We start from the raw sequence: 27,228 nt of genomic DNA, 5'->3' as shown, positions 1-27,228 counted from the left end.
CTAATGTGGTTTCATGTCTATAGCTTGCCATTTTGAAAATGTTATATAAATAGAATCATACTAGTATGGGGGGCACCTGGGTGGCTCAGTTGGTTAAGCGTCCAACCTTGGCTCAGGTCATGATCTTGTGTTTTGTGGGCTCGAGCCCCATGTTGGGCTCAATGCTGACAGCTCAGAGCCTGGAGCCTGCTTCAGTTTCTGTGTCTCCCTCTCTCTCTGCCCCTCCCTCGTTCTCACTCTGTCTCTTTTTAGCTCTCTCTCAAAGATAAACATTAAAAAAAGAATCATACTAGTATGGACCTATGATGCCCTAGAAATCCATCTAAGTTGGTGCTGTGTCAATAGTTTATTCTTTTTTTATTGCTGAACAGTATCCTGTTGAATGGATGTACCAGTGGGTTGTTTGGTTTTGTTTTGTTTTTTAACCATTTACCCACTCAAGGACCTTTAGGATGCTCCCAGGTTGGGGCTATTCTAAATAAAACTACTCTGAATATTTGTGTACAAGTTCGTTTTTTAATGTGGTAAAATATATACAGAATTTATCATTTTCACCATTTTTGAGTGTACGATTTAGTGTATGTACAGGTTTCTGTGTGAATGTAAGTTTTCATTTCTCTGAGACGGATGCCCAAGAATGCACTTGCTGAATCATATGGTAAAGCAATGTTTGGTTTCATAAGAAACAATTGCCAAGCTATTTTCCAGAGTGACTGCACCAGCAATGTATGAGGGATCAAGTTTCTCCACATTGTTGCTGGCATTTGGTCTTAACCACTGCTTTTTATTTTAGTTTTTGTGATAGGTATGTAGTGGTATCACCTTAGTTCTAATTGGCATTTCCCCAGTGGCTAATATGTTAAACATCTTTCTATGTGACTGCTTGCTAATCTATCTCCTCTTTGGTAAAATGTCTGTTCCTGTCTTGGGCCTCTCTGATTTGATGACAAGTAGCCTCGCACTGGTGTTTTCTCTGCATTTGTGTTTTTGAGTTTTGAGAATAATTCTTTGTATAGATTCTGGATGTAAGTCAGATACCCAGTCTTCAGATATTTTTGTTGCCAATTCATAGCTTGTCTTTCATCTTCCTAATGGGGTTTTTGCTCAGCAAAACTTTTTAATTTTAATGAAGCTCAACTTAACCTTTCTCTTCTCATAAGTTATTTTGCATCCAAGAACTCTGTTCTTTGCCCTGCCCCAGGTCTCAAAGATTTTCTGCCATCCTTCTTTCCTAAAAGCTTTATGGTTTTACCTTTTACGTGTAAGTCTGTGATCCATTTTGAGTTTATTGTGGTGTAAGCTGTGAGGTTTAGGGCGAGGAATTTTTTTGCCTTTGTATGTTTAATTACTCCATACCATTTGTTGAAGAGTTATCATGCTTCCATTGGACTGTTGTTCCATCTTTGTCAGAAACACACACACACACACACACACACACACACAGAACATACTGTACGTCTATTTTTTGTTTCTTTTTTTTCTTCCATTGATGCCTGTGTCTATCCCTCTGTGAATAGCACACTGTCTTGATTATAATAGCTCCAAATAAGCGTTGATATCAGGTAGAGGAGTGGTTCCTCCCATTTGATTCTTCTTTGTCAAGATTATTTTAGCTCATCTAGTTTCTTTGCCTTTCCATGTAAATTTTAGAATAAATATCTGTGTCTATAAAATATTTTGCTGAGATTTTGATAGAAATTGTGTTTATTTTTGAGCTATTGTGAATGGAATTATTTTAATTTCATTTTCAGATTGTTCATTGCTTATATCTAGAGATGCAGTTGATTTTTTTTTTTTTAACATTGGTCTTGTGTCCCGTGACATTGTCTGAACTTGTAATTAGCTTTAGTGGTTGTTTTGTGGGTTCCTTAGGATTTTCATCATACCAGAGTATGTCATTCTGCAAATTCAGTTTTACTTGTTGCTTTCCGATCTGGATGTCTTTATTCTCCCTTTCTTACCCGATCACACTGGCTAGGGTCTCCAGTACAATAATCAGGAGAACTGAGAATAGACATCCTCGCCTTGCTCCTGATCTTAGGAGAAATCATTCTGTTTTTCACCATCAGTATAATGCAGAGAAAACCATATACTGACCAAGTACTAGCGTCTTGAGAAAAGGGGCGGCTGGGTTGGGTGAAGGCATTTGGAAAGGATTCCCAAGGAGATGAATTGGGCAGATGAGCTCACCCAGATCAGGGAGTCTGAGTTTGTCCTGACACTGCAGTGCTGAAGCTGGTAGCTGAAGAGGTTGGATGCCAGACTGGTGATGTTGTTGTAGGCATGGCTGAGCTTCCCCAGCAAGGCACTGCTCTCCTTACCACCGTACCCATGGATGGGACAACCACAGGGTTTGTCTCATTCCCCATCACTCCAGGGTGTAGGGCAGACTTGGGGCACATGGGCAAACTGAGATGCTCTCTGCTGTTCCAGGGAAGAAATCCAGAAGCCAGCACACAGAACTCTTGTCCTGGGGTGCCTGGGCCAGCTGCCACCAATAGGGACCTGTGGGCCTTCTCCCAGTAGTAGGAAACTGACCTTCATTTGTTCCTTCCTCCAATAATCCCTTCACTTCTTGAATGCATTTGTCCAGCACCGGCTACGTACACAAGGCATCTTTTGAAACATGGTACATGATGAAATAGACTAATAAGATCCTTATTCACCAGATGTTTGTAATTTACAAGAGACCTAAGTCTCAAATACTCACGAACCCAGTGTGAGCTCTGAGACAAGAGAGGCATAAACCCACTGCTGTGGTCATTCTGAGAAGGGAAACAGTACGTCTGTGTGTGTGTGTGTGTGTGTGTGTGTGTGTGTGTGTGTGTGTACACGTGCACGCGTGTAGGGGGTGGGTTAGAGTACGTGGGATAGGGAGAGTTCCATGGAAGGAGGCACATGAGCCTTAAAAGATGCACAGGATTTTGCCAGATATCTGGCAGGAGCTTTGGGGTCAGCTTAGACTAGTGATTTTCAAACCTTCATGTGGGCGTGGCTCGAGATCTTGTTAAAATGCAGATGCTGACTGGGTAGGTTTTAGATAGGGCTTGAGAGTTCTGACAAGCTCCCAGGTGAGGCCAATGCTGCAGGTCCGAGGGTGGCTCTGAATTGCAAGGGTATAGAGAACATCTGATGTGATTTGACCAGAGACCAGTGGGAGAGAAGGACAGAAGTAGACAAGTGGGTAGGGGCCAGATTCTAGCCTGAGGAATTTGAACTGTGTTTGGCAGGCAGCACACAACCTCTGAAGGTATTTGGGTCATGAAGTGAGCCAGTCCAGACATTAGGAAGATTTGCCTGCAAATCACCCAATGGAAAGACAGAGGAAGGCAACTAGAGGCAGGGTGATTTTCTATTCATCCATCCTTCAGCCCACCCACACATTCACCCACCATCTATCCACCCACCCATTCACCATTCGTTCACCCACTCATCCGTCCACCCACTAACATTTGTTAGATGCCTATTATGCTCCAGACCCTGTGGGAGGATGAAGACCCAGGCTTTCCTCCTGTGGATCCCGGAGCCTAGTGGGCTTGATAAACCCATATTATGTGTGCAGGTTCTATGTGAGCACAGAAGAAAGGGGTGGGCAAGAGGCTTCCTGAAGGAGGGGACTCTTGAGAGCTTTCAAAGAACCGTGGGAGTTACTTGGATAAAGATTAGAGGGAGCTGCCTGAGCAAAAGTCAGCCACAGCAATGTGATGCGTGTGGGTAGTTGCTGGGCGTTTGAGTTGACAAGAGCTCAAGAGATGTAGTTGGGTCCCTGGTCACAAACAGTAGGGACACACACACACACACACACACACCCTCCCTTCTCTCTCCTTCTCCTTCTGGTCCCCTGTGCCTTCAGCTCGTCATGGGCTCTGGGTCAGGGTCCCTTTGCCAGTGAAAAGATTGGGCTGGTGTGGGGGGGGCCAGTGAAGGATGGCAAATGATCTAGACCTGAACGAATTCTGCAGAAGCAGATACTCCCTGCCAGAGAGGGTATCAGAAACAGAGACCCTGCTAAGAGTATTTGGAGATCCCGGGGGTCCTGGTTTTCCCACCCTGGAGTCAAGCCATCGTAATGTCTCTCAAAGGTGGGATCAACCACAGAGATGACACAGGTTTGGTTCCAGGCAGTCTCTGGCACAGAAGAGCAGATCCAGTTTGAGACCCAGGAAGACGGAGGGAGAAGCCTGTCGGCCTGGGCTGCCACAGCCAAGTCCCACGGACATGAAGTTCTCACAGCCCTGGACGCTGGGGTCCACATCAAGGTATCAGCAGGGCTGGGCCTTGACAAGACCTCTCTGCTTCGCTTGCAGGAGGCTGCCTTCTCACTGTGTCCTCACATGGTCTTTCCTCTGTCATTTGTAGGAGAGGGAGAGAGCGAGCGAGCATGCTCCCTGGTGTCTCTTATCTTATAAGGACTCCAGCCCTAGTGGATTAGAGCCCCACCCTTACAACCTCATTTAACCTCCATTAGAGACCCTTAGAGCCCCTGTCTCCAAATCCAGTCCCATTGAGAGTTAGGGACTCAACGTATGAATTTGGGAGGGGACGTAATTTGGTCCATAAAAGGGCCTAAGAGACCCTCTAGTCCAGCCCCCTTTTTACTGCTGAGGAAACTGAGGCTCAGAGAGGTTGAGTGGTTTGCCAAAAGTCACACAGCTAGCTGGCGTCACAACCAGAACTGGAAGTCAGGCCTGACATCTAGACGTGTGGAGGAAAGGGCAGCGTCTTCTAGCTGATGTGGCTGTGATGTGGCGAGGCCTGCCATAGGCCTGCCCTTGACCGGAAGTTCTCTATGTACGCGAGAGAGAAGAGCGGAAGGGAACAGGCCCACTGTGAAAGCTGAAGGGTTGAGTGTAGACCTCAGGAAGACTTCCTGTTTGAAAAAGATCTGACTCACCACCAAGTGTGTCCAATGGCAATTACGGGTTTTTTTGTTTTTGTTTCTTTTCTCAGAAAATGGGAGAAAGTTTGGCAAAGGGCAGGAAGATGGGCTTCATAACTGTGAAGATCTTGGTAGACTTGGGTTTCTATGCTGATTAGGAAACTATTCCACCAAAACTTCCTGAATCCAGAAGTCTTGCCAGGAGGAAACAGTCACCGAAAAAAATCTCCCCGAACATACCTTTGGCCCAGCAGCCCGACCCTGGGGGTGAGGGCAGGGACCAGGCCTGTGCGGGGCTGTTTACCTGGGTTAGGCAATGCAGATAAGTCGTCCCGTTGTGTTTGCATGGGGGCTGATGTTAGGGTGGACAAGGTCAGGTTGGAGCCGGCGGGTGAGGCTGTGGGCAGCTGGCAGCCAGGGCGGGGTTCAGGGCTGGGGCAAGAGGTGGGGGTGGGGAGGGAGGGGGGACTGCAGGCCCAGCCAAGAGAGCCCAGCTCCCCTGTAGGCATCCTTTCACTGTCTACCCTGCACTCTGTGTAGAGGTGTGGCAGCCTTAACTCTGATGTTCCTTCTCTCTCTCTCTCTGTCTCTCACCCTCACCTCCCAACACACCCCTGACAGCAAAGTTCTGCCCTGACTCAAACCCAAAAGATTTTTTTTTTTTTTTTGAAAAACTGGTGTTTTCATTGAAAGATGAATTTGCACAATCCCTCCCAGGAACACAAATACGATTTTTAGGAAAGTAGGAAGATTCTGAGACCTGCCTTGTCGGGTAACATGAGCGAGTGGCATTCTGAGCAGTGTGACTGCCAGTTTGCAAGGGGAGAGCATGGTCTTTGGAGAGAGGCATGAAGGTGTCTCTTCTCATTACAGCCTGATGATGAGCTGTGCTCAGTGTAAGGAAGCCACGGCCCCCCCTTCAGAAGACCAGGAAAGAAAGGAAGAGGCCCCCAAGCCTGCGAGGCCACAGCTAACATAAATAACATCCTCTCTTTATAAAGAGTTTCCAAAAGACTTTTTTTTTGTTTATTTTTGAGAGGGAGAGAGAGAGAGCATGAGCAGGGGAGGGGCAGAGAGAGACAGAGACATAGAATCCTAAGTGGGCTCTGTGCTGACAGCAGACAGGCTGACATGGAACTCGAACTCCCAAACCGTGAGATCATGACCTGAGCCACAGTCGGGCGTTGAACCGACTGAGCCACCCAGGCGCCCACAAAAGACTCTTTACAGAACACGAATCCCTTCTCTCGGAGCCTGCCCTTGGGTTGGGGGAAAGTCCCGCTCTGTGAGACCCCATGTTCAGCCCCCGTCCACCACTGTGCAGGATGCTTTGTAATCTGTCCCTCCAGGCTGATGGAGAGACCTCCGGGCTGGCAGTTTGCTCTGTTTCCTGTGTCCGCTCCCTCCCTTGGTGGGCGAGCAGAGGTGCGTGGGCGAAGGAAGGATGTAGAATGTCCAAAGGCCAACACAGGGCCCAGGTTTTGGTTCAGTCCCAATTTCAGACGCTTGGCCCCACTGTCCCTAGAGGAAGCTCTGGGGGGAGACTGGTGATTCGGGAAATGTGGTCAGTGGGCACACAGCCCTCATTCCACACTGTTTGGTTTTCTAAAGAAATGAGTGCATTTTAAGAGTGGAACGGCCTCTACCGAGGAAGGCCCTGCTTCCTGCTGATGTGGCAGAATCGGTTTCCATTCTTAGTGCTCGCCTCGTTAACCCGGGTTGGGTGTGGATTCTTCGGGCCCATGTGCCCCTGCAAGTGTGGGTGTGACTTAGATCTCAGGGCTGCAGAGGTGGAGAATGTCACCCCTTCCAAAGAGCTCTTGAATGACCTTGACCAACATCCTACCCGGCTGGACAGGATATTTGGATGGTGCCCCTGACCCAGCCGTCTGACCTCAGACATGTGGATGTGGCCTCACCAGCCTTTTGTGTTCCCTGGAAGGATCTCATCCCACCCACAGGATGCCGGGTGGGGCGGGGCGGCTGGCGTCAGACAGCTGGTGTGGTGCCCAGTCTCTGGTCACTTGCTGGCCCTGTGACCTTGGACGTTGGCCTGTCTCACCTTCAGCTTCCTCATCCTTCGGTGGAAATAATAAAGGAAACTACTTCACAGACTCGTCACACAGAGGAGTTACGACGACCCATATAAGGCCCTGAGCAGGGTACTTGGCGAAGTACACACAGCCCGTGTGCCCCCATGGACATCTGAGGGGGGGCCAGGACGTCTGCTGCAGAGAACTGTGAGCGACCGTTCATTTGAACATGAGGGCATCCACAGGGCCTTGTCAAATGGAGTCCTGGGCACCTGGCTTTGAAACAGCCTTACCTCAGAGGGGGTTTGTTGGCCCTAAATGACAAACTCGGCTTGAATAATAGACTTCATGCCGACTTCCTTAGCACACGGAGGCCCAGGGGCGTTATTAAGAGCCAACAGGTCTAAAGTCATCCTGAACTGAAAGGGCTCCTGGAGCCCAGCGACTCACTGGACAGGCTGCACTAACCCCAATGAGCCAGCTCAACCCCCTTCCCAACGCCCCCTGGGCCCCCCACTCCAGGGAAAAGGATATGCAGCCTGCAGCCAGTGCAGCACCAGAAGCGAAGACATTCCAGCAGCCCATCCTTGGGGCCTGGGATGGGTGGGGGGATGGAGGAGGCATGCTGTCACTTCTGGCCTGGCCTGTGAGTCACCTTCGGGCCTCTTCCTCCCCACGGGTGGGGAGCAGGCGGCCCAGGAGCTGAGACTGAATGAGGAGATGAGGGGATCTCCCAGGTTGATGATTATAGTGGCCTGAACTCCCATCCAGGTCCCAGACAGGTCTTGGTCTCCCTGGGGCTTCCACACAGCCCTCTCTTGGCCAGGGGCCTCTGAGTGGCATGTTCTGGGACCAGCAGGTGTGTAACACATGCTACAAATGCCTCTTCAGTGACATCAGAGGATCCGGGCTGGCCCAGAGGCAAAGAGGTAAAGGCTGACTTTGCCATTCCTAACTTCCCTCCTTCTTCACCCCTTTGGCCACCCCTTCCCACCCTAGTCCTCTTTCTTTCTCTCCTCTCCTGACATGAAAACTTCTCCTTAGAAAGGTAGACTTTAGACTATAGCATTTAGACTATAGTGTAAATGACTGGCAGCATTTCGGTGCTCCATCTGCCTTTCTCTGTCTTTTTAACACGTTTGACATGGCCTTTCTCCTGGGTTTTCGAAACTAGGATCGTGACTCTCTGGGGATACTTGGTATACCACTGATATACAAGACTATTCTTTTCCCAGCACTTACATAATATTTTTGAGATTAAGGTTAGACTTTTCTGTCAGCCTAAACCCGCATTACCCATTCCAAACCTAACACAGAGCTTAAAGAGAATTCACAAGAATGTTCTGCTTTTCTGAGCATGTGTTTACTTAACGGCTTACAAGTTTTAAGAAGGGCAAACATGACTGAACCAGCTGTAAAACTCTGTGAAATCGCAGGGGAAAACCTTTAATGAAAACCTGGGAGAGAGCACAGACTGCAAGGATGAAATGAAACTACACAGAGCACTCAAGGACACAGCTGACAGTATTAAAGAACAAGGATGGATGCTTGGAAACCAGGAGGGACGGGCCATCACCAAGCAGGCCGAACAGGAGCTGCATGGGGAGAGTCGGGAAGCTGTAATCAAGGCCATTAGGAGTAAGCCGGGATGTCGTCCTTGTTCTGCACCCACACCCAACATGCCTCCCTTCTTTAGAAGCTCCCTAGTGTCTAGCCGTCTGAAAGTCAAAGCCACAGGGACTTTTGACAGTATCTGATTCTAATTCCAAAAGCTTGTCTTTGCTCTCAAGACCTCAGTATCATAATTAGTAAATGTATGTAGGAAGGATGAGGTTAGTTGTGTTTATGGTGAGACAGGTGAATAAATAAATAAAATGCATTGTTTTGTTAAGGACTCCATCCTGTCTCACTTCTCATGGGGGTCTCTTCCTGGAACTAGCATCATCCTTTGGAAACCTTCCTCTTTCCTCCTGTGATCCCCTTGCAGGGATCCCCCAGTGCACCTCCACACAGAGGCCCCTCAGCACCCGTGGGCTCCAGGACTGATGGTGAAGACATTTCTCGTGACGCCAAAAGGGCCTCCCGGAGCACTGGTCCCAGCACTCCCTGGAGTGCCCTTCCTGGGTGGGGATAATCCTTTTCTCCCTCCGACGTATAGAGAAGTCAGACTCCAGAAAGCAAAGAAGGAAAACGTATACAGAGAAAACCTTTCATAGATCCAAGGCCCTTTCGCCCTTAATGTCCTATGCGGACTGTAGAAATCATTTCCTCGCTTATGTGCAGGTGGAAACTGAGGCCCAAAGAGATTAGGGAATAGGAGTGGCTGATGCTCATCAAGGGCTTGCTACAAGTCAGACACTGACATGTATTACCTGTTTAGTACTCCCCAACCCCACCACATAGGCACAATGATCTCTGCTTTACAGATGGGGAAATGACATAGAGTCACCAGGTAACTTACTCATGGTCCCAAGGTAATGAACATTGGAGCCAGGACCAGAGTCCAGAAATTCTGACTCCAAAGCATGTGTATTTCACCACCATGCTGCACTGCCCTCCAGGTCACAGAGTTATTAAACACAGGACTCTGAGTTCCCATATCTTTGCCCTCTGCTGAGGCTGTCCTGAATGCCAGTGTCTGAGGCCGCATGGCACCTCCCTCAATACAGAAGGATGTTCCAAAAGGCTCAGTTGAATAAGAAAGGCAGGGATGCACCTGCCGGCCACGTGTGCAGCTGGCACGTCAGCCTGGCGTCCGAGGACAGGAATCCCTGCTGGTCTTTGGGCACCTGCCGCTGGCACAGGATATGCACACGGGTGAGGGTGGTTTTTACCTTTCCTTACGTGCCGGCAGTTTGGCTCGGACTCCTGCCCACAGCTCAGGCTGCACTGGGGGCTGGCTGATGAGCCTGAACGGGCGCCCTCGGCCAAGAGAGGCTTGGTTCTTCCGGGGGCGGCGGGGGCGGGTAGGGGGGGTCACCTCTCCCTAGCCAGATGGAGGCAGGCAAAGTCTTGATGTGCAGAAAGAAGGAGGTGCCCGGCAGCCTCCCCCACATGACAGAGCAGGAGGCCCCAAAACACAAAGCGTGAACAAGACAAGAGGGAGAGTGTGGAATGTTAGCACAGATTCCTGAGAGAGGCGAGGCGCACACACTGGTCTAGCCTGGCTCAGACCCAGCGTGCACTTCTGAGCAGAGAAAATTGGGTCCAGCTTGGGCCTGAGAGTGTGAGCGCTGGAGAAAAAGACTTCTCTGTTAGTTCCGAGCTGCTGAAACGCTTTCCCCCGTGTGGCAGAATTGCTAGTCAATGCCCCACGTGCACTTATTACATAGCACTGTATTGCATCATATACTGTTAGTGTTACATTGTACCTGGTACTAGGGTTGCTAGGTTCTGAGCCTGGCCTTTACCTGGCTGTGACCACGTGACAAAGTTCTGGCAACTGCATGTGCATGGGAGTGAGGCGTGTGCAAATTCTGGGTCATGTCCTTTAAAAGGACATGGTGTGCCCCTGCCTTTGCCGTGCCACCTTCCTCATGGCGGGAATGCAAACATGATGGCAGGAACTAGAGCAGCAATTTTGGGCCACAGGATGGAAGCGCATAGGGAGGATGGCAGAGCAACTAGTGAAAGGTCCTGGATGCTGATGGATGTGTGGTTGCCATGCTAGCTCTGTCTACTCATCTGAACTCGCCTGTGACACAAGTACAGATTTCTGAAAACCAGTATTATTTGGGTCTCTTTGTTATAGCAGGCAAGTTGATGACCTTTTAAAAAATTTTTTTTTTCAACGTTTATTTTATTTTTGGGACAGAGAGAGACAGAGCATGAACGGGGGAGGGGCAGAGAGAGAGGGAGACACAGAATCGGAAACAGGCTCCAGGCTCTGAGCCATCAGCCCAGAGCCTGACGCGGGGCTCGAACTCCCCGACCGGGAGATCGTGACCTGGCTGAAGTCGGACGCTTAACCGACTGCGCCACCCAGGTGCCCCGATGACCTTTTAAAATTATTATTATTATTACTTTCACATTTATTTATTTTTGAGAGAGAGAGAGACAGAGCGCAGGCAGGGGAGGGGCAGGGAGAGAGGGAGACACAGAATCTGAAGCAGGCTCCAATCCCCGAGCTGTCAGCACAGAGCCCGACGCAGGGGCTCAAATTCACGAACCGTGAGATCATGACCTGAGCCGAAGTCAGACACTGAGCCACCCAGGTGCCCCAGGCAAGTTGATGTCCTACGAATGCAGCTCAAAGCTCAGATAGGCTCTCCAGGTGCCCTTTGGGTGTGATGGTTTTGTAATTCCTTGTGTGAATGAAACACCACACTGTAAGGGCTCTGTACACAGCCAGGCCTCATCAGCCTGGGATCAAAGGGGGTGAATTTTGGAATGAGTTTATAGGAAAACAGAAGAAAAGACCGTTCCAGGCAGCCTCCTTCTCGGCAAGCCTGTGGCCATTTTCAGGCAAGCTGACTGGTCAGTGCTTCTAGAAAAATGGGACCAGACCTGGTTCTGTTTCATTGACACTGAGGTTATTTTGGTGAAAACAGCTGGTGGGGAAAGAAAACACCCCAAGGGTACAGGGAAGGACTGTGTTGTGGTTCAGATGCGGTGGTGACCAGGTGGTAGAGTGGCCCTGGGCTAGTTTCTGTCTATGTAAAAACAGAAATTGACAGTGGCTGCTCTTCACTGGGCATGGCCATCAAGGTCTATCTCTCAGGAGCCTGGCAAGACTTTTTCTACTCATGTCTGTGGCAGGTTGTGGTTTTTTTTAAAGATGAGAGAGAGGAGACACAGAATCGGAAGCAGGCTCCAGGCTCCGAGCTGTCCGCACAGAGCCCGATGCGGGGCTCGAACCCACGAACCGTGAGATCATGACCTGAGCCGAAACCGGACGCTCAACCGACTGAGCCACCCGGGGGGCCCCTGTTGTGTTTCATTTTAGAAGATAAGCGTGGCATTCTGGCATCCAGCGTTGTCTGTGCTGTGCTGTAGTGAGGGGAGGCACGGATGAGACCATCTGTCACTATCAAGGGCCAGATGACCTTCCCCGGGACAGCTACATGTACCCTACGCCTTGCCCTCTATCTCTTCACATTAGCGCTTTTGAGGGACACCTCCCCTAAAATAAACATCCTTGTCTCCCCTAAAATAAACGTCCCTTTCATAAGCAATATTTACCTCTCTCCTGGAGAAGGCTTTTCCTGAATTCCTTCTCCACTTGACTCCTGTCCCCCATGGGTGCCCGAGGCTTGAATGGGCCGCAGAGGCAGCTTTTCTTCTTGAGAGGAACTTCAAGATTGATGGTAGGTCCCTGGCCATCCAGGTTCAGCCCTGCCCATCAAGTCCACACTTAATTCCATTATTTTTTCCTCTTCTGATTTCAGTGTGGAAACTGCCTGACTAGGAAAGGACCCCACAGAGTAACACAGGGTCACGGGGAGAAGGGGTGCTCCGTGAAAAGGTGCGGGGGAAGCCTGGGATGTTCTGACTTCTGCCACGCCCTCCTTCAGCCCATTTATGAAATGGGTAGCCAGAGGCCCATTGCACTTCCCACTCTGTCTCAACTATCTCTTCTGTGAAATGGGGATAATAAAAGCCATCCAGGCTCCAAGACAAGGGTCCAGACTCTCTGATCTCTTGGCCCCCTGCCATCCCTGAGAACTGTAATTTTGTTTAAAAAATTTTTAGATGTTTATTTATTTATCTTGAGAGCAAGCAGGGGAGGGACAGAGAGAGAGAGGGAGAGAGAAAATTCCAAGCAGGCTCTATGCTGTCAGCATGGAGCCTGACTTGGGGCTCGACCCCACAAACTGAGATCATGACCTGAGCCAAAATCAAGAGTCGGACACTTAACCCACTGAGACACCCAGGTGCCCGAGAACTAAAATTTTATGGAAGACTAACTTATTTGTTTATTTATTTATTTATCTGTTTATTTTTTGTAAGTTTATTTATTTTGAGAGAGAGAGAAAGGGGGAGGGGCAGAGAGAGAGAGAATCCCAAGCAGGCTGTGCTCTGTCAGCACAGAGCTCTGCTCGGGGCTCGACCCCATGAACCTTGAGATGATGATCTGAGCCACAAACCAAGAGTCAGACGCTTACCTGACTGAGCCACCCAGGTGCCCCCCTGCCTGATTCATTTAGAAACGACCTCAAACTTTCACAGAAAGGTTGCAAAAGCACGTCACAAATATTTGTCCAGATCCGTGTGCGAATAAACTGCTGACATGATGCCCCATATTCCCCCGGACGTTTCGGCATGTGATCTCCACACACAAGGACGTTCTGCTACGGGACCACGACATACCCGTCGAGTCGGGAAGTGTATCTGCTCCATTCCTACCGCGCAGTTGTCCTGGCCGCCTCCGACTCCCCCTCTCTCGCCAGCAGTGGCTTTTCCCAAATGGCCCCGGCAGAGAATCACATTCGGTTGCCAGTCCTCTTCCGTCTGTAGCACACTCCTCACTCTTGGGCTGCTCTCATGGTGTCCTGACTTTTGAGTCCTACAGACCCATTGTTTGTGGGGCGGCCCTCGGTGTGAGTGTTCTGATGCTTCCTTGCACCTGGATGCGGGTTCTGATCCTCGGGGTGGAATCACACGAACGTGGGGCTGTGTTCTCGTCGCAGCCCGTCTGGCGGCACATGGTCTCTGTTTGTTCCAACGCGGATGTAACGTTGATTCCTTGATTAGCGTCTGTCTGTCTGCCATGTTCTCACATGAAGCCCATTTTGTTATTATTCAGTGTCTTGTGGGGAGGTACCCTGAAACTATCTAAATACCCATTTACTCGTCAAATAGTTCATTAATTCTAAATATAATTATGATTGTAACTAATTGACGTAATTAATGAATTGACATATGTGTGGACTCGTGGTTTCCTATACCATCCTGTGGGTTATGACTCATTATTATCATCATTTATGTTGATGTTCAGATTGTCCCCGATGTGGTCGGTGGGAGCCCATTCCAGCCAGCTTCTGTGTCCTTTTGATGTGCCCCCATCACTCTCAGAGCACTTCTGGACTCTCTGGGACAAAAATGCATTTTAGGCTGATCTTGCAGTTTTCTGTCCCAAGCTCTGGAACTGGCCATTCCCCCCCCCCCAAAAAAAAAACCCCAAGTCTTTTTGGCAGCCAGTGGATGGTGACAAAAACTGTCCTTGATCAACTTCATTCGGGCTCCTCTGAGCTCTCTGCTCTGCTGGAACCAGGGTGGGCTCTGTCTGTGTCCTTGCAGAATCCAGTTTGAGCAAGAACCATGCCAAGTCAGTTTATCACCAGCACCTCCCCAACCCTGACCACCCTTGCTATCTGATCAAATTCCCCGTCCCCAACCTGGACACCTTATCATCCTGGTCTGCCTTCAGCAGGAATTCTGTTGAGCTGTCTATCAGGAATGCCCTTTACGCCCATTTTTCCCCTTAGAAATTTTCCATCCTCTGCCTCCCCATCTCTCCTGGGCTGTAACCCCACTTGTCATTGTTGGGGTTGGATCCAGTCTGATGTCTGTCCCCTGCCACAGACCCCCTCCCCCGAATCATCTGCCTTCCCATTACTAAGAACCGTGGCAAACCATTTTTCCTTCACAGTGGGATTTGGAAATGCTTGCGGACGTTGTAATGTGGGCAGAACGTGGGAACATGTGTGTATGAACATGTGTCTACACACATTTATTTACATCTAGTTTATTTCTACTTCTATTGACATAGATTGAAAACATTGAGTGTACATCAACATCTCCGATTCCAGCCCAACCCCAAAGGGTTCATTCTAGTTTTCTCCTTTCTGTCTCAGTCACCCCCTTCTCAGGGACAAAGCTGGCTCCCATTGTCCTTAACACTTAGACTCCTACTGTATGTGACTCATCTCTTGTCACGCTGCCCCCTCATCCATGAAGAGGCCATCCCTCCGCCCTCCCCTGTAGGCTCTGGGGCCCTGTGCTGGGCCACCCACCCTCAACAGCTCTCTCCCCTCCCCCGCCCCCCACAGCGTGGCCCCTCCCCCAGGGAGGCTCACCTTACCCACCCCCCCCCCCCCGCCCCCCACACTTCATGGCTTTTGGCTGTCCTTGTTGTTAGGGAAGGGAGAGGGAGGAAGAGCCTATGAGAGAGGCTTTGACCATGGAATCTTCCATTCGGGGTGATGGTCTCTGAAGCTTAGGAACCTAAGATAACCCTTGGCGATATTCACACAGACTGTTCCCTAGAGACTGAGGCTTTCTGGCTCAGGTCACCTGTGACCCTGTCTGTACCTCTTAAAAGGAAGATCTGTTTGTGGCATTCAAGAGAGAACAGGTCCTTTTCCCCTTCTGTGCTTCCAAATTAGCTTCAGGCTACACGGGTGACCTTGGATGGGTTACATGTTAATGATCCTACCAGCTTCAGGTCTGGTCGGAAAATTTTCCACGTCTTTCCCCTGGTTGTTCATGCTTTTGGGAAGTGGGCTTCGTGCCAGCAGCTTCTGGTCTGAATCTGTCCGAGCAGAGCCAGGGCTCCAGACTCCAGTGCTTATCTGGACGGTGGGCTGAGAGGGGTGAGGGGCTATTTTTGGGTTTCCCTCACACCCCCTTGCAGATTACCCTTCCAGGGTAGAGGAAGATAGACGCAGTGCCATTGGACAGGAGAGACTTCAGGACCCCCTAGCATAGATAACTGGAGACTAATAGCCCCAGAGGTTGCAGGGCAAGGGGCCCATCTACCAAGAGGCCAACGAGGCTTAAAATGCAGGGACCCTCGCTTGCTCAGCCTCTTCCACAGCTTGTGCGATTTGCAGTCGAAGTTTTCTAGTCTTTGTCTTAAAGAAGGACCCCCAAATTGTCTAAACTGTGGGCCCCACAACCTGGATCTAATGCCATGTGCCACATGACTCCCAGCCCCTGTGTGTGTTCCAGAGGGCTGGGAAAGGCCCAATGACAGGACCCCCTGTGCCTGGGAAAGTGGCTTTGTGTCTCGGTCAAGAGCATAACTGCCTGGGTTCAAATCTCAGCTCTGATATTCACCTTCTGTGGGATTCTGGAAGTCACCTAACCTCACCATGCCTCAGTTTCCTCAGTACTACATGCCTCACCTCCTAGAACTGATGTGAGGATGAATACATTCATTTGTGTGTGAGCTCTGTCTGTCCATCTGTCTGTCCATCCATCTACCTACCTACCTACCTACCTATCATCTGAAACACACAGACACAGAGAGAGTCCCCAGAATAGCACTTAGGTAAATTATCTATCCACTGTGCTGCCATGAAACCGTACCTGGGTACATGTCCTGCGGCCTGGAGAGCCCTTAATCTTCCCCTCGTTCTTCAAAGCCAGAGATTGTTCCCTAACTTCTTTGCCTTATTTATGGAAGGTTTGAAAGACTCATAAAGGTTTCAGAACATTTAGAACTGGGGCTTGTGGTCCTGGGCTGCTTTGCCAGAGAGCAGCCTGGCCTCGCCCTGACTCATGGGCTCATGCACCCAGGTCAGCAGCAGCCAGGGAGGCAAAAGGCCTGTAGCTCAGCTGTGCTGCCTCCCGGCTCTCTCCCCAAGGGAAGGGTCTGCCTTGCCTGTCTCCGTGAGGGAGACAATGAGAGGATTGGGGGGCTCGGGAGGGGTCAGGCTTTGGGGCACTCAGGAGGGCTGCTGGCTGGCAAAGTGAGGACAAAATGAACCGGCTTGTGGGAAAAACCACCACCACCAGTCTCAGAGGATACTCTTACCTGGAAGGTGCCTCCGCTTTGTCCTGGGAATTTCAAGCCTCCCACAGGAGATCGACCACGACCATGTGGGGACTGTGGCCCCCTTGCCACTGTCCTGCCCACCTCTTACTGTTGGAAAGCCAGGGGCTAGACTCTTGAATTTCGTTTGCATTTCTTTCTTCTTCCCTAGCCCGTTGTGTGAGGCTACAGTGAGTAATAGCTCTGATCGGGGCTCTGGATGAGGCTGGCCTGCTGGGGCCCTGGCTGGGCCTCAGAGCTCGGGTCCTCCCGCAAGGAAACCCTCTCTAGGCACCAGCCTGTCATCCGGGGGGATTCCCTTTCTCTCCCAACTTCCCAGGACATGCCCTCCGTGGTCACTACCACCGTTTTCTTCCTTCCTCCTCCTCCACCCACTGCTACCTGGCTTCTCTGCCCACCAACCAGCCTTTTCTTCCCCAACCCCACACGCATCCCGAGGTTCTGGGGTACCAGGAAGGCTGCGGGGCTTCACTTAGCATAGGGAAGCCATATGATTTCAGTCCCTAACAAAGCACTTTTGAAAATAAAAGGGGACTGTGGGACAGTGACCACAGGCAGAGAGACACTATCCGGGTCACCAGGGCTGTGTGGCCACCCTCTCCCAACACTGGTCATTTCATACTTCCCCGGCTCAGCTGGTGTTCCAACCAGACTGTGCAGTCCTTCCTTCCCCTTCTGGAATAACCACAATGCTTGCTTCTACTCAGGCGGAGCTCCTGCCTCCTCTGACCTGCCTCTGACTGCAGGCAAGAGCTGGCTTGTCCTGGCTGGCCAGACTGTTAGGTTTTGGGGAATTCTACAGGCCATCTGTGAAACACAGCCAGCATCTTAAAATTAAATGATATGAACTTACAATTAACTAAGGTAATAAATACCCTAAATTCAGCACTTCCTAATTGCATTGCTATTTTCTGTGCTCTTGATGTTGTTCACGTCTCCTCTGTGTTTTGCGGCAATACCATGGGCTGGTTTGCTTCCGTAGCTTACTTTCCACCTCTGTCTCGAGCGATGTCAGGTTGGTGGCTGGAAATTGGCCGCAGTGGGGGGCAGCTCCCCCATTGAAATGGCCCATCCTATAACCCAGGGCTTGATTGGCTGTTTTAGTGATTGTCTCTACTTCAGAAAGTGATGTGAGAAGGAAGATGTTAGTAATTCGGATTAAACGTAAGAGCATATTTTGCATCCCTTGCTATTACATTATGAATCATCCAAAAAATAGAGGGAACATCGCCACAGCATTTGAAAACTTACCTGCTTTAGCAAAGAAGTTGCTCATGTGAAATGAGGTTTCAGTTTCATAGATATAAATTAGTACGAAAGGGAGAGTTTACAAACAGATCACATATCAGATTTAAGGAGAATAGGGGGCACCAGGATGGCTCAGTCAGTTGAGTGTCTGCCTTCAGCTCAGGTGATGATCTGGCAGTCCGTGAGTTCAAACCCCGCGTCGGGCTCTGTGCTCACAGCTCAGAGGCTGGATCCTGCTTTGGATTCTGTGTCTCCCCTCTCTCTGCCCCTCCCCTGCTCGTGCTCTGTCTCTCTCTCAAAAATAAATAAACATTAAAAAAATAAATAAACTATGTAGTGTGTCTTACCTTCTGAACTTCTTTATTTTTTTTTTAATGTTTATTTATTTTTGAAAGAGAGAGAGACAGAGCACCAGCAGGAGAGGGGCAGAGAGAGAGGGAGACAGAATCTGAAATGGGTTCCGGACTCCGAGCTGTCAGCATAGAGCCTGATGTAGGGCTCAAACCCACGAACTGTGAGATCAGGCCCTGAGCGGAAGTTGGACGCTTACTTAACTGACGGAGCCCCCCAAGCGCCCCTCGCCTACCGAACTTCTTGAGGACAAGGACAACTCTGTAGTTCTAACACTTAATGCCTGGTGCATATTATGTACCCCTCCCTACATGTAATGAAATAATTTATGGATTCAGTAGTTGAGCCAATGAAGGTGACACTGTGCACTTTCCATGCATTTTCTCTTCCTGGGGAAGGACTGCATTCCAGGCCCTCTTGCACTGGGGTGTGGCCGTGTAATGAGTTCAGGTAGGTTATTTGTGTGTGTGGTATGAGTAATGCCAGCCCCTCTCACACAAGACCCCCTAGAAGCCTCTTCCTTCCCTGATCTAGGGACCAAGTGTTCCTGGTGAGGTAGCCACATGACAAAGGAGGATTCCTTACCCACGAAGTGACTTTGAGTAAAAGAAGCTTTTATTTTGCTCAGCCACTAAAGTCATGGGGTTCCCTTGTTACCACAGTGTAGCCTAATCTGTCCTGACCAATACACTGAGGAAGCTGGGATGTGGCAGGTAACTTGGATCAGGCTGCATAGCTTGTCGGTGGCGGGGCCAGGCCAAGAGCCCGTCTTCATTTTCCCTGTGCATACGACCTCCCGAACACTTTTTCAGAAGTATAGAATACAATGTGGATCTGAGATGGATTTTGTTCAAAGCCGCATTTCAGAGGGGAGCTGGTTAAGACCCACCCGTGGTGGGGCCTCCTGAGGCCACCAGCCCGGCAGGTACGCCCACCAAACATCCTCCTTCATTAGAGGATCAGCAGGTATGGCTGGCGTGTGGGGTTCAGTCTCCCATTAACCGTCATTAGCCTGGCTGATGTTTCACCCACAAGCACCCCTCCCGGGTCCTGTCATTTACCACTTCCCTCTGAGAGTATCTGGACAGGTCTGGGACTTGAAGGGAGAGAGAACCAGGTCTGGAAGGGAGACTCTCAGGACATAGAACTCAAGCCCCAAAGGCAAGCAGAAAAGATACCACCACACCCCCATTCTCAGCTGGAGAAACCTTAACTCAGTCCCACAAATATTTGTGAGTGTGGATTGTGTCAGGCATTAGACTATACTATAGCACAGTGTGTATAGTATGGGCTTAATATAGCATAGTATGTATAGTATAACAGGTATAGTATAGTATTAGCATATACGTCTAATATGTGTATAGCGTAGTATAGCACAGTATAGTATATGGCATGGTGTAATATAGTATATATAGTATAGTATGTATAGCATAGTATAGTCTCTAGTATGGTATAATATGGCATGGTATGGTATGGTATGCTTTAGCATATTATAAAGCATTAGTATAGCATAGTGTGTATGGTATAGTATTAGTATAGTATTATTACAGCATAGTACAGTATGTATAGTATATGTATAGCACAGTATAGCAGAGTATATTATGTATAGTACAATATGTGTAGCATAATATAGCATTAGCATACAAAGTATGTATAGTGTAATATGTGTAGTATACATAGTAAAGTATGTATAGTGTAATCCGTATACATATGTATGGCATAGCATATACTACTACATACATAGTATATAACATGCTATATTACACATACTGTGCTATACTATATTATACATATTGTACTATGCATACTTTGCTATACTATACTATGTATGTATGTATATTATGCTATACTATACCATGTGTAGTATAATATGTACAGCATAGTATGCTATGTAAAGTATAACATAGCATTAACATATAGCATTCTATAGTGTGGATAGTATACAGAGTATGCATAACATATGTAAGTGTATTATTAGGATAGCATAGCACAGCAGAGTAATTTTTGTCCTTCTCTTCCTCCCCTGAAGGCGTGGCAGTTTTTCCTTTCTCTGATTACAAACCAGCATTCTGGAACCATCTGGTTGAAGTCACAGAGCCCTGAGTGGTGGGGTGATGTGGAGGTGAGCTGGCATGTTCCTGACTCTACCCACCTGTCATGACACTGCCTTCACCAATTCTCCCTTGCCAGGTGTTCCCTCCGTGACTTCCGCTTACCCCTCTCCTTGAAGCACTGTTCTTGGCTTTGTGGTTTGTTGGCTTCTGTCTTGGCCACTAGGATGTAAGCCCCCCAAGAGTCTTATTTTGTGCTCTGTCTCTGTTCTGCTGTCTCCCCAGCATCTAGAAAGTGTTTGTTGAATGATGGCTAGACTGCAAGTTCTGTGGCAAGGATTGCCCCCCTGCCTTACATCATGTCTTATACCAGCACTGGGTGACTGCTACCCCCCCCCCCAACCTGTGCCCTCCCCTGCTGACTGCTTTAGTCCCCACTTGCCCCTGGTCTTTGTACAGGCCGTGCCCTCTGCCTGGGACACTCTTCTCACCTCATAGACCCATTAACTCCTGTGTGCCCTTCAAGTCAGTTTGGCCACCTACCCTGACAGGAGCCCTTTCCTGCCCTCTGCCTCCTCCTCTGTCCTCTGTATTTCCCCTGTCACAATGCTGTCATACCTTCTTCTTTTTTAAAAATATTTATTTTTGAGAGACAGAGAGAGACAGAGAGAGAGAGAGAGAGAGGCAGAGCATGAGCAGGGGAGGGGCAGGAAGAGAGGGAGACACAGAATCTGAAGCAGGCTCCAGGCTCTGAGCTGTCAGCAGAGCCCGACGTGGGGCTTGAACTCATGAACCACAAGATCATGACCGGAGCCAAAGCTGGACACTTAACTGACTGAGCCACCCAGGTGCCCCAATGCTGTCATACCTTCTTGCAGTTACTGTGTTTATCTGTCGGTCTTCTCCCTGGGCTGCCAGCTTGCAAGCATGGGACTGTGTGTACCCTGCTCACTAGTCCATCCTTGGTCCTTAGGGACAGCACATAATAGATGCTCCCATACTCATAGGATGAACCAATAGATGCTGATCACAGCCAACCTGTGACCTCTTGGTCCACTCAAGGCAGACCCAGAGATGCAGTGGGGGGGTTATAGGCCCCTTGTCTGCATGAAGGTTTCCACTGATCCTCTCCCCTGTAGTCGTCATGGGCAGGACCAAGAGAGTGGCCCACATCCACTGTTTTTTTCTCTCTCTCCCCCCTCACCTCCTTCTCTTCCTTAAATGGGATTATCTGCTTTCTCAGTTATAAAAATAACACACACTCATTGTAAGACTTCTGAGCTACTCTTGTCTTTTAGTGTCCACACACTTATTCTATGTAAGGGCTATTAATTAAACGCCAACTATATGCCAGGTGCCACACCAGGCATTGGGGATGCACATGGTAGGACATGGTCCTTACCTTCCAGGGTAGTACACTCAGCACCTATTCTGCATTTCAGGTTACCTCCCGCAGCTGCGCACCTTAGAAGGCGGGGTCTGTTTTCTGTTCACTAGCCCAGTGCCTCAGACTCACATCCATGGAGGGCTCGCTCAAATCAACTCCTGGGTCCCACCTCCAGTTTCTCGTTTAGATCTGAGGTGAGTCTGCTAAGTTGCAATTCTAACAGATTTCCTGATGATGTTTATTCTGCTGGCCAGAGGAACCACACTTTGAGTAACACTGCCCTAGGCGATACCACTCTTACAGTTTTCAGAAGTTATGCACATTTGTTATCTCATTCAGTGTTTCAGAATCGCTCACCTGAGAGTGCCTATGACTGGTGAGCACTGCAGTGGACTTTTAAGCCCGGGTCTTCCTATGGGATGCTGCCCACTCTTAGTCATACCAGGTGGCACCTGCGATCCCCACCGCCATAGGACTACCGAGAAAACCATGATGGGTCCACTCAGAGCAAGGGAGGTCAAGTTGCAGAGGAAGGCTCCAGGAGAACATTTTTTGGAGGGAGGGATGCAGGGTCTAAGCACTACACTCTGGAAGGAGAACTGGCTTGGGTCCCGATGGGCTGAGAAACAGTGACTTAGTAGAAGAGTTCCTGGACCCCCTCCACCTTTCTGCAAAAGAAGGGAGCCGGCCTGGGGGCCTCCTGAGATAGGTGTGACTGGGGCCCGGATCACTCCACCTGCTTCCCGGCGGCCGCCCTGGAAGCTCTGGCTGAGAGGCCCCCCTCCCTCTGCCCCAGCACCTCCCTCTGCCAGGACTGGCTGTGTAGGATGGAAAGTCTGAGGGCCACAGCCTGGCCAGACCAGCAACTCAAAATAGGCACTTCCTTCTTGGCAGTGAGGCAGCCAAGGTGCCAAGGGGTACACAATCCCCCAGTGTTCCCTGGAGCCTTTCGGGCGCTAGGCTGGGCTGCGCACTTCCTCATCTGGGAGGAGGCCTCAGGAGGGGGCGGGAGGGCCCAGCTCTGAGAGGAGCTCTGTGAGTCCCACAGGGAAAGTAAAGGAGATGTGGAAAAGTGTGAACTTGGAAGAGGGAGTCCTCTGATGTTGTATATCTAAGCAGGAAGCCAGACCTACCCAGTTCTGGGGAAGAAAAATAAGCTCTGGAGACCTATTTTTAGAAAGCGGCAAAATTCTGTTTCTCAGTAGGCAGTGGAATTTAAATCTAAAACTCGTTTCATTGCTGAAGTAACCACAGGACTGCATGTAGGAATGGGGCCATGGTGAGCAGTCATGTCTGAATGAGGCTATTAGGCTAGTGCCTACTCACCCCTCATGGCACTGTACTTGCTCATGGCCTCCAGAAGTCTGTAGGAATTCTCATGCGGGTTTTGTGGTGGTAATGATGATAAGGTGGAGATGGTAATGATAATGGTGATCAAGATAATGGTGGTGATATTGATGCTGGTGGTGATGGTGATGATGGCTGGTGATGATGGTGGTGGTGACAGTGATGTTGGTGATGATGGTGTCGATGTTGGTGATGATGGTAAGGATGGTTTTGATGATGGTGATCATGATAATTGTGGAGATGAAAGTCATAGTGGTGATGGTGATGATGGGTGGTGGTGATGGTGGTGGTGATGGTGATGATGTTGGTGAAGGTGTTGTGCCAGGCCTACACTTGACATATGTGATCTCATTCAGTCCTTACAACAGCCTTATGAGGTGAGTATAGGTCACCCCCATTTTTTCAGGTGAAGGAAGTGAGGCTCAGAGAAGTTAAGTCACACAGCCGACTATCATAGGGCTGGGATTCAAACTCAGGTCAGGATAACAACAAAGCCTGCTCTACATGAACCCATCACAAAATCTCAGATTTGGAAGGGGCGACACTGAGTACAATTCCTATTGCTTTCCTCCTCCAGTGCCCTTGCACCGTCTGTTTGTACACCTCCATGGCGATGGGACTCACACTCCTGTGAACACTTCTTTCCTTTCAGTCAGCTCTAACCCCTCCAGAGCTCCCTGTGTGCAGCTCAAGTCTCTCTTTGTAGAATTTCTCCGGCTGCACAGAATTATCCGTTCTGACAGCCCTGTAAAGCCTCTGGAGGCGGCTCCCATAGCCTCTGAAGGCCTTTCCTGTGGGTCCGACATGCTCAGTCTTCTTAATGGTCTCTGCTCCTCATAAAGCCCTGTGGGACTCGTGTGGAGCCTGGAATTGCGTAGAGCACACTGAGTGCAAAGTATACCTCCGAAGGTGGATCTGACTTCTAGAAATAGCAAGTGGTCATTTGGAATCACTGTGCACGTGGATGATTAAGCTGAGAGAAAAAAAAAGCTGGTTTAAAAGATAAAATTGAGTAATTTTTAAATCTGGCCCAAACTGGCACTGAAAGTAGTTATTCCTGGAAGAAATGAACCAAAACATAATTTAACCCCAGCAACATTCGTTATTAGATGAAGGCTAGAGCCTCTCAAGGCATGGAGATGCCCAGTTCTCTGAGCTGGCACATCCCAATAAAATGTAGACAAAACTCCACCTACGAATGTCGGCAGACTAGTCCTGACTTCCGACATGATCGGGGAAGGACCGCCACTTTGTGCTGAAGTTGTGTCTTGAGTGAAATCTGGTTAGAGATTTAAAATGGGGAGATGGGAGCGCCCGGGTGGCTCAGTCGGTGAAGCGTCCGACTTCAGCTCAGGTCATAATCTCACAGTTCATGAGTTCAAGCCCCGCATAGGGCTCTCTGCTGTCAGTGCAGAGCCGGCTTCGGATCCTCTGTCCCACCCTGTCTCTGCCCCTCCCCTGCTCATGCTCTCTCTCAAAAATAAATGAATGAATAAATAAAATGGGGTGATAAAGGCTAGCCCCAGCACCCTGAGCTGGGTGACCTCCAGCAGAGGGTGAGGCTGAGGCCGAGGCCAGGCATGGGCCGCTGCTCTGCCTTGCCCTGCTCAGAGCACTGATGCTCTGTGCAGCCGGGTCCCAGACTTTCCACTGGAGCCTGGCTGCCTTTCCAGTAACAACCACAACTTCAAAGGACTGCCAAGGAGCAGATTGGGCAATGTCCCCGGTGAACTCGGCTAGCTGCGTGTGCTGTGTGTGCATGGGAGTCCTGCACAACGTGGGTGTTGGAAACCACGACTGGCAATTCCGGATTCCAAAAGCAAGTCCTGAAGGAGGGAGTGGAGGCATGGAACCTGCTTTGAACTGGATCCCCTGAGGCAAGGGTCACCCGCAGCAGCTCCAAGAACCCCAGCCCGCTGAAAGGCCTTTCCCAGGCCCAGGGACACAGTCGCATTCCTCTCTCCAGCTCTGCACAGCCCACCGTAATGCTCTCTCCACCAAGCCTGACTGGCGGCAATGACTCGTCTTCACCTGCCTTCCCTTCTTTCCCTATAGACGCCCCGCCCTCTGGTCCCTGGGAGCTGCTGCACATCAGGGACGAGCCCCAGTGAGTGGCGGGCAGACAGAATGCTTCGGGAAGTGGCTCCGTGCAGGACAAGAAGGGCTGTGTTGAGGGGAAAGGAGATGGTGATCTCGGGGACCCTGGGGAGGGTTAGCCCTCTCTACGCCGGGGAGAAGGGACAGCTGGCAGGCATCAGCCTGCAGCAGCTTGGGCAGCTTCAGAGGGTGTGGAGAGCGGGGCATTTGCACCCCCTGCAACCAGGGTATGGACCTACTAGCCCCCCCCATCCCTGCTGAAGAGGAGAGAAGGCTGCATTTTCTCATCTGTAAGGGGTTGTCACACCCCCACCTGCAGGCAGCCACGAGGACTAGGTGGTAATATTTAGTACCACTCACAGTACCCGGCATACAGACAGGACGCAGAGATTTGCTGAGTGAATCTGTGAACAGTGTCATACTCAGCACCACTTGGTTCAACTCCTAAGCTTCACAAATTATTAGTTCCAGGCAACTGTTGTACATTATTAACATTTTAATTGAGTTCATTTGTTCTTTAAGATTGGACTGAAAAATAAAGGGCCTTACAAGAAGTGTCACAAACACACAGACTGTGAGTCGGGAAGAGCCTGGTCGTGGTGCCCCAGCAACTCCGGGAGGCCCTTCCAGAACCTTTCTGCTCTTTGAAAAAATCTTCACAAGGTAGAGGTTATTTCCCCCAAATTCAAAATGTTTCCACACCATCTAAGTGAAAGGATAAACTCGGTCCTACCTCATGGACCAGGAAACTATACAACGGGAGGACCAGTGGGAAGCAGAAGAGAACCTTCTAGCATTGCCCTATCAGTAACTCATCGGTGTGTGGCTCCTCTAAGGATTTACGTAGTTCTACAAAGACCCCGGGCGCCGGAATGCACCTTGGGTAACGAGGGCAAGCTTCTGGCAGCGCGCCCCAATGCTCCAGGGGTGCACACCACTCAGAAACAATCAGCAGGTGCCGAGGACAGAAACCAACCAACTGGTCACCTAGATGCTAGTGTGCATGCACGTGCAGGCATACACGCATGTGCGAGCACAGAGCTCCCTGTTCTCTGCAGCCTTTATGCCTGACACAGATTCCTCGTCTCCTCAGCCCCACCCCTTAAAGGCATTTCCAGAACTCAGGTTATTGTTACCCTTGGCACAGTGCTTCACACACAAATACTGGGAGGCTGGTTTATGAAGTGTGACGTGTTTATCAAGGACTAAGTTCCATTAACCTCTGCTTCCAAATGTGAATTCCTACCTCTGGCCTGGGGTTGGACAGCACAGCCACAGTCTTTACAGCAGGTGGCAGGGGGGCATGGGAGGGGGGTGACCCCTGAATTCTGAACCTAAGCCACCACGCTAGGAGCTCCAGCCCCCAGAGAGCAGACCCCGAGGCCCTTCCAAGGGTGGGTCTTCCCTTGGAAAAGGTTTTCTGAACCTCAGAAGCAAGTTCAGCTGGGGAAGTAGCTGGCTTCATGGAGCTTGAAGAAACAGAGGGAGTCAGGAAAAGCTACCTCGAACTCAACTAGTGGGGCCAGGAGATTCCTTCAGACTCGGTTTTGTTCTAGATCCTGGCACACCCCCAAAGCAGAAAGGCCTGTGGGGGGCCACGGCAGACAGGCCTGGGGGACTGCCAAGGAATCTGGAAGGCAGAAAACAACACCAGGAGGCGTCCCAGGATCACACGGTTCTCAGGGAGGGGTGGACCCTGCTCCCACCTTAGGGCCATTTATGGTTCTTACAGCCTTTCACCATTTCGGTTTTCTGGGCCATTTCTGGAAATCACCATGTTTCCCCTGCATTAGCTCATTGTTGACTGAAAGTTCATATGGGTTAGATAATAAGAAGCAATCTTTACAGAGCCCGGCTGGCAGGTGCGGTGATGGGTGTCTGCCTGGCTCCTGGGGTCAGCAGTGGCCTCCCCAAAAGGCCAGTAGCCAGGAAGAGGGTGAGCTGGCTGCTGATGGCAATGCTTGGTATTTCTTAAGTGTTAGGATCTGGAACATGTAGGGAAGGGTTTTGTTACCTTTTTTTTTTTTTTTCCAATAAAGAGACATTTTACAAGGACTAGAAACATTCACACACAAAGGTTGACCATTCTTAATGCTAAAAAGCGTGGGCTAAAAAGC

At 49.8% G+C, this 27,228-nt stretch overlaps 1 long non-coding RNA gene across 1 annotated transcript in view; it reads left to right on the top strand.

Moving 5' to 3' along the window:
• LOC113603591 (uncharacterized) overlaps positions 1-27,228 on the top strand; it is a 36,009-nt gene that overhangs the window by 6,553 nt on the left and 2,228 nt on the right. The window contains exons 2-3 of the long non-coding RNA XR_003425198.2: positions 20,259-20,351; positions 21,723-21,861. This is a non-coding gene — a long non-coding RNA (uncharacterized LOC113603591). The remainder of the gene's footprint in view (positions 1-20,258; positions 20,352-21,722; positions 21,862-27,228) is intronic.

This window comes from Acinonyx jubatus, chromosome B4 (assembly GCF_027475565.1).
Source record: "Acinonyx jubatus isolate Ajub_Pintada_27869175 chromosome B4, VMU_Ajub_asm_v1.0, whole genome shotgun sequence".
Lineage (NCBI taxonomy): Eukaryota > Metazoa > Chordata > Mammalia > Carnivora > Felidae > Acinonyx > Acinonyx jubatus.
Note: the sequence above shows the minus strand (reverse complement) of the source record. Positions and strands in the feature narration are given on the sequence as shown.